Source organism: Podarcis bocagei (genome assembly GCF_964188305.1).
Source record: "Podarcis bocagei genome assembly, chromosome: 8".
In the NCBI taxonomy this organism is placed as follows: domain Eukaryota; kingdom Metazoa; phylum Chordata; class Lepidosauria; order Squamata; family Lacertidae; genus Podarcis; species Podarcis bocagei.
This window is the reverse complement of record NC_138133.1, coordinates 6,932,516-6,946,499: the sequence shown is the minus strand read 5'-3', so window position 1 is coordinate 6,946,499 and position 13,984 is coordinate 6,932,516. Positions and strand designations below refer to the sequence as shown.

Below are 13,984 nucleotides of genomic sequence, written 5' to 3'. Positions count from 1 at the left end.
TTGCATAGTCTCCAACTGCCCTGAAAATGCTAGGACCATCATGAAAAGCCACCATGGCTTCTTCCTTTGACACGCAGGGTCCTAAATAACTGATGCTCTGGGGCACCTTGAATGATGGCCAAGTGTGTTGTGGGTTGGGGAAGCTGTTAAGTTGTGGGTGAACATATCAGACGACACAGTGATTCTTCAGACAGGCACAAAAGTTCATGTAAATGTTTTCCAAGTTTTCATCTGCACAGGTAGATTAGAAAATGTTATGCCAATTTTTACCCATAGGTCCATGCCACAAATCTTTTAGGTAAGTAGCAACACACTGGTTGTGGATAACTAATGTGTTGGAGGAATGTGAGACTCTGAAAGAAGGTCTCTCTCCGCTGTGCAAAGACATCATTTAACCTTTTCATGAGCCAATCAGAGGTAATAAATACCTTTCTAAAGAGAGTCGTGAGGCTGTTCCTTAAGAAAGTCACACCAGTCTACGCAAGCACTTAGATCGTTAGTTGAACCTAATCAAAAGAATAAATTAAAGAAAGAAAACAAACACACCCACACACTTGGATTTTCAGTATTATTCTGTTCATAAATATATTTTTTTGGGTCAAGATCCCTGAGTGGGAGACTGCTGCTCTTGTCCATGGCAGTGATGCTGTGTAGCACAGCTCTGCTTTGTCCCCCTTGCTGTTCAACATCTACAACCACTGTGGTCCTCCAGATGTTTGAGTTGAGGTATCATTAGGTTTTAGTTGAGGATGCACAAATCCTTTCCCCTTTTGTTTAAACCCAGGTGAAGCTGTATCCCTGTAATGCCTCTGCATAAAGCTATGTCTTGACAATGGGACGCGGGTGGCGCTGTGGGTTAAACCACAGAGCCTAGGACTTGCCGGTCAGAAGGTCGGCGGTTCGAATCCCCGTGACGGGGTGAGCTCCCATTGCTCGGTCCCTGCTCCTGCCAACCTAGCAGTTTGAAAGCACATCAAAGTGCAAGTAGATAAATAAGTACCGCTCCAGCGGGAAGGTAAACGGCGTTTCCATGCACTGCTCTGGTTCGCCAGAAGCGGCTTAGTCATGCTGACCACATGACCCGGAAGCTGTACACTGGCTCCCTTGGCCAATAAAGCGGGATGAGCGTCGCAACCCCAGAGTCGGCCACGACTGGACCTAATGGTCAGGGATCCCTTTACCTTTTATGTCTTGACAAGTTGACAAGATGTTGGTTGGTGGTTCATCTGACTTGGAGGATGGCGTTTTGCTCTTCTGCAGGTGCATGGACCATTTCTTCATCCTGGCGATGTGGTTAGAGCCAACCTTAGCTTGATCCGAATGGCCTCAGTGGACTGAAGCACCCTTCACCGACTGAGGCAGGTGTGTCCCTTGTGGTTTCTCCTAGAGAGTCAGAGGCAGCTTGAGACATAGTTTATCATATTATGGTAATATACCATTTGTAATACAGTGGTACCTCTGGTTGCGAACGGGATCCGTTCCGGAGGCCCGTTCATAACATGAAAAGAGTGCAACCCGCAGCGGCATGTCTGCGCACGAGCAGGTTGTTATTTGCCACTTCTGCGCATGTGCGAGTGGCAAAACTCTGAAATAACCCTTTCCGGTACTTCCGGGTCGCTGCGGGACGTAACCTGAAAGAACGTAACATGAAGCGGACGTAACATGAGGTATGACTGTATTGCAATGCTTGTGGGGCCATCTTTAAAGAAACTACAATTCAGAGGCTACAGTTAGTGCAAAGTATGACAGCTAGGTTATTAATTTGACCTGGATATATCTTGCCAGTTTTAAAATAGCTGCAGTGGCTCGCAGTCCATTTCCAGGCCTAATTCATTGTGCTGACTTTGACCTTTAAATGGTGTGGAATCAGGATTTTTGAAGGACTGTCTCCTTCTACACATGCCTGCCCAGGTATTAAGGTGCTCCTCAGAGGTTTTTCTTGGGGTCATTCCATTACCTGATCATAGGACCATGAAGTGAGGCAAGTGATAAAACGATTTAAGTTGTGGCACACTATCTCAGGAATGCTCTCAGCAGAAGGCTAGCCTGTCAGAAGCTCTGTTACCATTTCAGCACCAGGTGAAGACCTTCTTTTTTTTATTCACTCAAGCTTTCTAGTTTTAGTTCTGACCGGTGGCACTATCTGTCTCTCCCTGCTGTTCTGTTTTCATTGCTGGGCTGTATTCCTATGATATTTATCTCTCCCTCTTTATACTGCGTTTACTGAAGTTCGTCATCGTGCTGTGATAACAGTCTGGACCACTAGGCGGCAGAAGAGGCCCACGGAGTGACCTTTTCAGAATCAAGTCAGAACCTGAATGGGGCTTCTCAGGAGAAAACGTGGGAAGGAGAGGCTCCGAGGAAGGGTGACATCATCATCCTGGGGAGCAGCTGTGGATAGGAAACAAGGTGGTCTCAGGAATGGGACCTGCTTGTGAGTTTGGAAGCTGAGGAAGAAAGAATCCGTGGTGGTCCTGGGGAGGGAAAAGGAGGTAGGAGAAGAGAAGATGTCGTCCTGAAAAGAAACATCCATTTTGGGGGAAAGGAGATTGTGGTCCTGGAGAAGGAAACCCTGGGGGAGGCAGGGGGTTGGGGGTTGGCAAGCGGAGGAAGTAGGGACCCCCACCAGTTTAACACATTCACCAGCCACTTCACAAGAGCCGTACTTTACAAAATAGCTTCTAAAATACAGTGGTGCCTTGGGATGCGAAAGGGATCCGTTCCGGAGCCCCGTTCGCATCCTGAAATGAATGCAACCCGCATCTGCGCGTGTGTGGGTCACGTTTTGCCGCTTCCGTGCATGCGCGTGACATCAGTTTGACCGTCTGCGCATGTGCGCACGGCGAAACCCGGAAGTACCACACTTGGTTACTTCTGGGTCGCCGCGGAGCGCAACCCGAAAATACTTAACTTGAAGCACATTTATCCCGAGGTATGGCTGTAGTCATCAAAACATAACTGATAAATATATAATTTAAGACCTTTTAAATAAGTAAATCCATTTTAAATAAGTAAATTCATTAATAACAGTTGAGGAGGAACAAGGTTCTTAAAAGGAACAAGTTTCTTACGTTTTCAAATCTTTTTCTGTTTGGTTTGCTAGATGCCAACACAAATCAAACTCTTACATCTGATTAAGAGTGAATAGGGAGGGTGAATGAATTAGGAAAGCGGAGGGAAGCCAGAGAAGGATGCAAACGTCTCTCTCTCTCTCTCTGCAAATTATTCTCCAGATGGACAATATCACACTTTCCTAGAATTCATCTCATTTGCTATTTCCTTCCCAGAGGTGACCTGTGTTTGCTAGGTCAGCACAGTGCTGCGTCCTTTAAATTTATCTCCCTCTCTCCTTTTTGTTCTAAATGCTGTTTGCAGCATCCTGTTTAGCATCCTTTGCAAATTCAGGTGGCTTTCTAATGCTCCTCCTCTTTTGCCTCACAGATCAAATGAGGATGTCGAAGGAAAACTGAACCGGGTTTATTGTGACAAAGCTTCCTTGGGCTTCGGGGCATGGTGAAGTTGTCAAGAAGAGCCAGTATTCCAGAGAACTAATGTGAAACTACAGAGGACTTCACAAAACCAACTCTCAGCAGGTATCAAATGGATGCTGTTGCCAGCCTGACTCCGTGTGCTGCATATAATTCCTGGGTCAGTGCAAGACCTGCGGAAGTTCCAGTCCTAGTCAATGGCTCCCAGAACCATCTATCTCCATCAGGGGTGCCACCTGAATAAAATAGGGAGGCAGGTAAGCTCTTCCCTGCGTAATCAGTCACAAGATATAGGGCAGGGGTAAGCAACCACAGAGCCTAGGACTTGCCGATCAGAAGGTCGGTGGTTCGAATCCCTGCGACGGGGTGAGCTCCCGTTGCTTGGTCCCTGCTCCTGCCAACCTAGCAGTTCAAAAGCACGTCAAAGTGCAAGTAGATAAATAGGTACCGCTCTGGCGGGAGGGTAAACGGCGTTTCCGTGTGCTGCTCTGGTTCGCCAGAAGCGGCTTAGTCATGCTGGCCACATGACCCGGAAGCTGTACGCCGGCTCCCTCAGCCAATGAAGCGAGATGAGCGCCGCAACCCCAGAGTCGGTCACAACTGGGCCTAATGGTCAGGGGTCCCTTTACCTTTACCTAGGCAACCTAAGGCCCAGGGGCCAGATGCGGCTCAAACGCCTTCTCAATCCAGCCTGTGGATGGTCTGGGTATCAGTGTGTTTTTACATGAATAGAATGTGTGCTTTTATTTAAAATGCATCTCTGGGTTATTTATGGGGCCTGGCTGGTGTTTATACATGAATAGAATGTGTGCTTTTATTTAAAATGCACCTCTGGGTTATTTGTGGGGCATAGGAATTTGTTCATTCCCCCCCCCCCCCAATATAGTCTGGCGCACCACATGGTCTGAGGGACAGTGGACCACAGCTGAAAAAGGTTGCTGACCCCTGTTATAGGGCATGCACATCATTTGAATGGCAGTGCCTAGGAGTGGGCTCCTTTGCTCTCCATGGCGTACTAATGGTTTTCCACATTGTAAATGGACACACATACTTTCAGAATTTCTCTCACTGCGTCTGAGAAAATCTTTATTGCGGCAAACCGGCTAAAGTAGGTGCCATTTCCAACAGTAGAAATGGTTACAACAGTGTGTAAGACTGTACATGTGAATAACTGGGTCACACACATCCCTAATTCCCATGATCATTAGAACATGGGGAAAGCTGCATGTCTGAACTGGACTTGTGTTGTTCCTGCTCCTTCAAAAGATGGTAAAGAGTGTCATCTCTTTAAAGCCTTAAATGGCTCAGGACCGCAATACCTCAAGGACCGTCTCTTTCCATATGAACCTACCCGGACCCTGAGATCATCTTCTATTATTTTTTTTAAGAGCTATTTATTAAAGTTTCATAGAAAAACAGTAAGTTCAAAATTTAAACATAAAATACAAAAGCCAATAGAAATAACAAAAATAGAAAAATCACAAAAGAAAACACATACAAAATACACAATAAAAAGAGTTAACATAATAACAGATAAAAGAGCAAAAGAGTAAAAAAGATTAGTATTTTCTTATCTTATCTTTCAATCACTAGTTTCTTGACCTCCTCACACCTCCCTTTTTGTATTCCAGTTGAAATATTTAGTTCAGCAAATCCTTACCCTCTATCACTTAACCTTACTCAACATCTTAACCTGTATTAAAAATACATTTTCCATCATTATCAATCCATATTTACATATTCTTATTAATCTTTTTACCAACACCACTTGTTTTCAATCCAACATCCCTTTAACATTCATTAATTTTACAGTATTTCTGTAGATAGTCTTTAAATTTTTTCCAATCTTCTTCCACCGCCTCATCTCCCTGGTCTCGGATTCTGCCGGTCATTTCTGCCAATTCCATGTACTCTATCACCTGAGATCATCTTCTAAGTCCCTTCTTCATGTGTCTCCTCCATGAGAGGTCAAGAGGGTGGCAACACGAGAACGGGGCCTTCTCTGCAGTGGCCCCCTGTCTGTGGAATGCTCTCCACAGGGAAGTTTGCCTGGCGCCTTCACTATACACTTTTAGGCGCCGGGCAAAAACGTTTCTTTTCAACCAGGCCTTTGCCTGACTTGATTTATATCCTATACCCTTTTAAAAAAGGCTGGCTCTTTTGGTTGTGTGTGTGTGTGTGTGTGTGTGTGTTTTATTGGGTTTTTGGTTTTGTTTTGATTTTTTATGTATTTGGTATTTTATGTGAACCGCCCAGAGACCTTCGGGTTTAGGGCGGTATAGAAAATTAATTAATTAATTAAATACATCTGAATGTGAATTTGCATTTCTCCTCTATCTCCATGCTTATGGAAGAGTGTACTGTTCTCTGTGTAATGTCCCCCCCCCCTCTCGGGAATAGATTGTACCCACTGACACCAACTGCACCAGCTTTCATTCTTTTACACTGATTCTTCCGCATGCTATGGATAGCTCAGTTGGTTAGAGCTTGGTGCTGATAGCGCCAAGGCTGCAGGTTTGATCCCTGTGTGGCTTGGTTGTATATTCCTGCACTGCCAGGGTTGGACTAGACCAGGGGTTTGCAACCCGCGGCTCCGGAGCCGCATGTGGCTCTTTTACACCTTTGCCGCGGCTCCGGGGCGGATACTAGCAAGGGGAGGAGGCGCATTGTGCGCCCCGACGCTCCCCACTGTGGCGGGCGCTGTACTGGCTGTGACGTCGCATGGGGGCGGTGCATGCGTTAGTCACGCACCGTCCTGACGTCACCTTCCCGCCCGCCCGCTACATTGTAAGGGGCATGTACGCTGGTCACTGTTTTGAAGGGGAGTGAACAACATACACACACAAAAGGTAACTTGTTAATTTAACATTTATTTCTATGAGGAGGAGTAATTCTGAGGGGTCAAACAAAGAAATAATAAAAAGTGACAAAAAAGTTATTTTTATAATGACAAGTTTTGTGGCTCCCAGTTTTTTTTCTTCGGAAACGGGTCCAAGTGGCTCTTTTTGTCTTAAAGGTTGCAGACCCCTGGACTAGACAATCCTCAGGGTCCCTTCCAATTGTACAATTCTACAGTTCTCTACCATTCTATTACGTGTGCGTGTGTGTGCGCACACACACACACACACTTCACATTGGATTCTGCTGTCTACCACCTAGGTAGAAAGGAACTGAAAAATTCTTTGGAGCCATCCAAGCAAAATCCGAAACGTGTACTCTCTCCTTATGTTTACACAGGAGAACATCACCTGACAAATTCCAAGACAGTCTTGTCTGACTGTACTCATGCACCAATGGATTCCTGAGGATCGATGTCTCCTGAGGCAGACAGATGCCAACCAATCCCTATTAACACAGGTCATTGCAGCTTGTCTCAGATATAGCAGTAATAGCTGTTGTTTAATAATGCAGATAAGCTGCATGTTTCTCTATTGTGAAACACGGTTCCTCTACTATATTATTGTAATACAAGTTGGGTCCTTCTTACAGATTGGAAATAAATGATGTTGTTGGGATCTGTCTGTCTTGAGATACGAGGGAAGAGAGCGCCGGGGGGGGGGGGCGGCGGATTTAAACCATTGGAAAGCTAGAGCACCTGCTGTGGCTGTGGAGACCGACATGGAAGAGAAATGTTTTATTGTAAGTGGGGCAGACGAAGACGTCTGGTTTACAACCTATTTTGTTATTCTAGACTTTGTTTTGTTGATTTCCCCTCTATCAGGCAACCCAACTGAAATATACTCGGAGTCGAGTGTGAATTTCATGATCTTTATTCAGCTCGTAGTAGCAAAGAATGAAACTTTCCCCAGAATGTCTAGCTATACAGTGGTTCCTCGGGTTACATACGCTTCAGGTTACATACGCTTCAGGTTACAGACTCTGCTAAGCCAGAAATAGTGCTTCAGGTTAAGAACTTTGATTCAGGATGAGAACAGAAATCGTGCTCCGGCAACGCGGCAGCAGTGGGAGGCCCCATTAGATAAAGTGGTGCTTCAGGTTAAGAACAGTTTCAGGTTAAGTACGGACCTCCGGAACAAATTAAGTACTTAACCCGAGGTACCACTGTATATACATTATTTACACAATGGGCCCTGCGTGATTGGCTAATTCTGGGCTGCTCCTGTAGGCCAATCAGGTTGCGGATTCACTTTCTCCAGAATCCTGATTGGCTGCTCCTGCAGGCCAATCAGGTCACTGATTCACTTCCACCTGGAGTTGGATTGGGTGGCTCCTGCAGACCAATCAGACTGCTGCATTCTGGAACCTATTCTTCTAGGATTCAGCTCAGTACATAACACCAAGCATCATTATGGTGCACCATGATTCTTAGTCAAAGATCCAAACACATATCAGGACACAACTGTTACAAAAGCTGCCATAGCACTAGGTGGGGGTGGTGAGGAACCTGACTTGGGCGCAGAGACTGAGACAGCCTTCCTGCTGGCTGTGACAAGAGACAGCTGGTGAGAACCTCGGGGGCCTTGCAGCTATCCTTGAAGCACAGTTGGCACACAACCCTGCATTTCTCACATGGCCCCCTGCTACCCATTTCTTGGGATTGTTTGCTGTTGGAACCTGGACACACTCAGATGTTCCAGATGCATGGACACATATGAGTTGCTTTCCTATAACAGTCTGAACATGCAGAAATACACTGTATTGTAAAAGGTAAAGGTAAAGGGACCCCTGACCTTTAGGTCCAGTCGCAGACGACTCTGGGGTTGCAGTGCTCATCTCGCTCTATAGGCCGAGAGAGCCGGCGTTTGTCCGCGGACAGCTTCCGGGTCATGTGGCCAGTATGACTGAGCCGCTTCTGGCGAACCAGAGCAGCGCACGGAAATGCCGTTTACCTTCCCGCCGGAGCGATACCTATTTATCTAGTTGCACTTTGACGTGCTTTCAAACTGCTAGGTTGGCAGGAGCTGGGACCGAGCAACGGGAGCTCACCCCGTGACGGGGATTCGAACTGCCAACCTTCCGATCGGCAAGCCCTAGGCTCTGTGGTTTAGACCGCAGCGCCACCTGCGTCCGCATACACTATTGTACACAGCTCTTTTTGTTGTCCCTTTTCTTCAAAATCAACCAAAAATATTTTTTTAAAGGACAGTTCATATTTCAGGCAATATCCAAAGCAAACTGGAACAAGGAGTTCCTTTAGCTGAGTGTTAACATCAGTGTGATTGGAAAGACATATAGTCTTGCTTTTTTCCTTCACCCAGTGTATGCCTTTTGTGTCTATTTCTTCAGCTGGATGAGATTCTTATTTTTCGTGTCTTCAGACTGGTTTTGACAAAGCAGGAAACAGCTGTGGATGTGATTACCTGGCCTGATAAGCATCTTATTGTGAATGCTCTCCTAGATTAAGGAAGGGAGGAATTGAAAAGGAAGGACATTACACAATAGCCCCCAGCTGAAGGTAGGGCTTTTCCAGGAACTTTGCCCTTCCTGCCCTAGTTTAGCTTCTTGGAGCAGTACCTTGGGAATTCGTTCCCTGTGACCAGCTGCTGAAAGCGACACCTACTCCAGTAAAACTGTAATATCTAAATGACATTTGTATGTTGTTTGGTTCAGCGGAGATATGTGCAAGAGCCAAACAACAGACACATATGTGATTCATATGCATCTTCTAGATTATCAAATAGCCACAAACTGGGGTGGGGAAAAGACGTTAGCCAGGGGTTTCTGGCCTTGTTTGAAAATATAGGCTATATATTAAACAGCGACCAATGAGAATGGGTCCCTCCCAGAGATCCCTGTCTGAAATGTTTATGAAACAGAACAGGAAACTCCAACTAGTTCATAATAAAAGATCCGTCATTTCACAGAAAACAATTCATACTGATGTTTGTGTGTGATCATTACCTGTGAACTATCCAGTTCATAGATCGATGACTATCTAGTACAATGGTACCTCGGGTTAAGAACGTAATTTGTTCTGGAGGTCTGTTCTTAACCTGAAACTGTTCTTAACCTGAGGTACCACTTTAGCTAATGGGGCCTCCCACTGCCACTGCACGATTTCTGTTCTCATCCTGAAGCAAAGTTCTTAACCTGAGGTACTATTTCTGGGTTAGCGGAGTCTGTAACCTGAAGCATCTGTAACCCGAGGTGCCACTGTACTGTATGTCCTTTTTGAACTAGTGGGGACATTTTGAATGTTGAGAGAATACTGGGGGCGCCAGTCACAAAATGGCTGCTGTGTGAGGTGTGGCACTCACAGAATTAGAAAATCAACCACCCGCAACAACTTCATGCTAACCGCAGGAAGTCAGCTATGTCCTGCTGCTCCTGATTTTACATGCACCCACCATAGCGATGCTGTCACCGCCTAAATAACAACAGGGAACACTCCCCGGTTCCAGTTCCCATTTCTCAGAAATGACTTAGAAGGGACCTGCACTTTCTGTTCCATATCTTTCTTTCTAGGAGAGCTAGGTACTTTTTATTGAAAGCTCAGGGTCTGGGTTTGGGGCACTCGTGTCATGGTGCTCGCAGGCACTGGGCTGGTGACCCCTGGAGTATAATGATACAACTTGCCAGGTGGTCAACCACAGGCTCCACTGTGCCTCAATGTTCTCAACAGGAAACAAAGACCTTGATAAGCATCTCTTGGAGTTTGGGGTGGTGTCTTTCAGTTAGCAAATGAAAAATGAGAATCTGCTTGTTACATTAATGGATATTCTTCATTTGCCCATTCTGTGACTAGAAATTTATGCTTCACAGCCTTCTTTTTTCCACTCAGAAGTGTATATAGATGTAGGAAGGCAATGACAGATACTTCCAAAGCGATCACATTTCTCCCACATTCTTCGTTTATCAGAATCTTCTTCAGTAATATTGGAAGGGAGAATTGTTCATTACCTTTGTTACTGAGATTTATTTCTCTTGACCCATCTCCATGTTGCCATCTGTCTGTATCATTTTTATTACTGAATGTAGTCTAGGTCTCCTCTCTCTCTCTCCCCCCCACTCCACACACAATATTGTACATGTTCTCTCCCCCAGAAACACCAAATCAAAGAGCCAGGCAGTTGCACATTATGGATTTCACATCTTTTGCAGTGGTGGCATGAAAGGTTTCCATGGCAACCCCAAGGCTCACTCTCTGACACCGGGCTGGAAAACGCAAACATTTCCAGTTCCTTCACAATAGCAGTATTTCCACAGCCACCCTCCTGAAGAGCGGCTGATGTGCCATACAGTATTTCTGTGCATTAAAGAAGGTGTGCAGGTGCCTTTAATAGTGCCAGTCTGTACCAGACACTGAATCAAGCAGGTCCCAAAGATATAAAATAGTCACGTTTTGTTAGACAGAACTCCATCTTGTCTAGGGCTGTTTATTCGGACTGGCAGCAGCTCTTTAAGATCTCAGGTAAATAATCTTTCCAAATGGTACTATGTGAGAGCCTTTTAAAACTGTTAATAATAATAATAATAATAATAATAATAATAATAATAATAATAATAATAATAATAATTTATTATTTATACCCCACCCATCTGGCTGGGCTTCCCCAGCCACTCTGCGCGGCTTCAAAGAAAAATTAAAATACTGTAATACATCAAACATTAAAAGCTTCCCTAAACAGGGCTGCCTTCAGATGTCTTCTAAAAGTCTGGTAGTTGTTGTTCTCTTTGACATCTGGTGGGAGGGTGTTCCACAGGGAAGGCGCCACTACCGAGAAGGCCCTCTGCCTGGTTCCCTGTAACTTGGCTTTGTGCAGTGAGGGAACCACCAGAAGGCCCTCGGTGATGGATCTCAGTGTCCGGGCTGAACTATGGGGGTGGAGACGCTCCTTCAGATATACTGGACCGAGGCCGTTTAGGGCTTTAAAGGTTAGCACCAACACTTTGAATTGTGCTCGGAAACGTACTGGTGTTATATGGTCTCAGTGGCCGCTCCCAGTCACCAGTCTGGCTGCCGCGTTCTGGATTGGTTGTAGTTTCCGGGTCACCTTCATAGGTAGCCCCACGTAGAGTGCATTGCAGTAGTCCAAGCGGGAGATAACCAGAGCATGCACCACTCTGATGAGGCAGTCCGCAGGCAGATAAGGTCTCAGCCTGCGTACCAGATGGAGCTGGTAAGCAGCTGCCCTGGACACGGATTTGACCTGTGCCTCCATGGACAGCTATGAGTCCAAAATGACTCCCAGGCTGTGCACCTGCTCCTTCAGGGACACAGTTACCCCATTCAGGACCAAGGAATCCTCCACACCTGCCTGCCTCCTGTCCCCCAAAAACAGTACTGATGTCTTGTTGGGATTCAATCTCAATCTTTGATGCCAAGGATGTGCTCTGTCACTGAGCTATGGCCAATGGGCGCTGGTCACTAACTATCCCTACCAAAGTGCTGCTGTATTTCACAGAATCATAGCATTGTAGAGTTGGAGGATTGTCTAGTCAAACCAGTATTTTTAATTAATTATTTCCTGTTTCTTTAAGTGCGAGCATGGCAAACATTTGCTGGAATCTCTCATCCATATTTTTTTCTTTCTTTCCAGGAGAGCTGAGGATGTGAGCTTGGAGCTAGAGGAAATCTCAGCTATGTGACCACAGCAAACCCCCTTATCTTAGCCACCAATCACAACCACTGGCCCATCTTGTAGATCATTATAGTTAATTTATGTGAAGTTCAGTAAACACTTGTGCAAAAACTGTGTACTTCAGTTGTAGTACAAACATGTATGTTGTAACAACTAACAGGTCTGAATCTACTCAGAAGTTCTCCTGTAGGAACAATGCATTTACAGAATACACTTTCTCTGAAAATACTATTATTGATATACTTGCATTTCCCCTAAAATAAGCATTTTTGTAGGTACTTTCCCTATAAAATACTGTTATCACTTATCTGAGAATGCTATTTGAATCTCAGAACCTACATTGCATAGGGTGGGAATGTGAGTAATCAGATTTGAGGATGCCCACCCCTCCAGCGACCAATCATGGGCCTGAGGACAATGGTGTCCCAACACAACACAACACAACACAACATTTCAAGGGTCTTTTATTTTTTTTAAAAAATGTTTTAATTAAATATTTTCTTGGGTTCTTTCAAGGGTCTTTTCATAGAAAGGAACAGAACAAGTAAAGTCTAATTTAGCCCAAGATCCAGTAGTTGTTTTCTGAGACCTGAACTACTTTTTAATTCTTATGGGCAATCGTGCATTCTTTCTCTCCATAGCATCTTAAGGAGCAGTTGAGTGGGGCCATTATTCCTATATCTATATATTTTATGTCTGTTCCCAGTCCTGCGGCTGCATGCAGAGGCAAATCAACAAGTCCTACAAGTTTTCCAAGTCAATCCTCACATTGCAAATAGATTAAACAGAGGAGGCTGATCCACTAGGTCTACTGGTAAATAGAATTGCAAGTAAAAAAAGGTAAAAGCCCTTCCCCTCCATAAAACTAACTAACCAAAGCCACACTCTTTCCTGGTCTCCACATACTCTTATCCTTCCATCTGAATTTAGAGAAACTCCTGAAAATAGTTCTGTCAATCTTCCATTCTCTGACCAATCAGCTCTCTGCACAATCCAGCCAATCCCCATTCAGAACAATATTGCTGTGGCCAGGAGGTCCCTCCCATCCATCTGGGATGGGTTGGGGGAGGGATGTGAAAAATCTACATTTTGAATTGCAGACTCCTGAGAAATAGCACTTTGCAGGTTATCCTCCCTCCTCCTTTCTCATAATCTTAAATACAGATTTGCATTTTGAACACTGTTGTTTTTCTTGCCTTATGTTTAATAAATAAAGCTTGTGAAAAATAATAGAAAAGAAATGCTGAATGGTGAGGATAGTAGTTTGCTTGGCTATCTTGTATTAGGTAGATGCAGTGCTTCTCAAACTTGGGTCTCCAGCTGTTGTTGGACTACAACTCCCATCACCCCCAGTTTGCAGAATCAGTGGTCAGGTGTCACAAGAACCCCCCCCCCATCATTCAGTTTGTACAAACTCCACACACACACACACTCACACACTCACACACACACACACACACACACACGACATACGCTACACTTCTGTTATAAATTCATAGAAAATCAACCATACATCGGATCTGCACCGTTCCACTTTTATTTTACTCCATGAAGGAAGGACTACAAAATGGGGAAGGTTTGATACAGGCCAGCCATAATCCCTTGAGCATACCAGCACATACACAGGAGCCCTGCCCAGTTGCTATGCCAACCCTGATGGTCCTAGACAGAAGACCATCAAGGTCACAAAGGACTTGCATATGGGAGTGGATTCAACATGGACTGGAACAAAGGACAATGATCAGATCTTCCCTCTGGGGGCAGGAAACTGCCAACTCCCTTTTGTCCTCTGGAAATGACTTATGGGGAGGGGGAGAGGAGGAACCAGCCAGGTGACAAGATACTCAGGTTACCTCCACAACTCCTCCCTCAACCCCTCCTTTTTGTGATGTGTCAATGAGGTAGTCATGATGTAGTTGTGATGTAGTTCTAGGGGTGTAGTTTGGGGGATTA

The 13,984-nt window shown here is 45.1% G+C and overlaps 1 long non-coding RNA gene across 3 annotated transcripts in view; it reads left to right on the top strand.

Annotated features, from left to right (window-relative positions):
• The window catches only part of LOC308594007, a 56,426-nt gene extending 43,229 nt beyond the window's left edge, over positions 1-13,197 (top strand). For 2 of the 3 annotated variants that reach the window (XR_014011214.1, XR_014011215.1), the window contains exons 2-4: positions 3,442-3,593; positions 6,726-6,845; positions 11,990-13,197. This is a non-coding gene — a long non-coding RNA (uncharacterized lncRNA). Of the gene's footprint in view, positions 1-2,097; positions 2,493-3,441; positions 3,594-6,725; positions 6,846-11,989 lie in introns of those variants that run through there. The other variant, XR_014011216.1, reaches the window with a different exon arrangement.
• Positions 13,198-13,984: the final 787 nt, after the last annotated feature.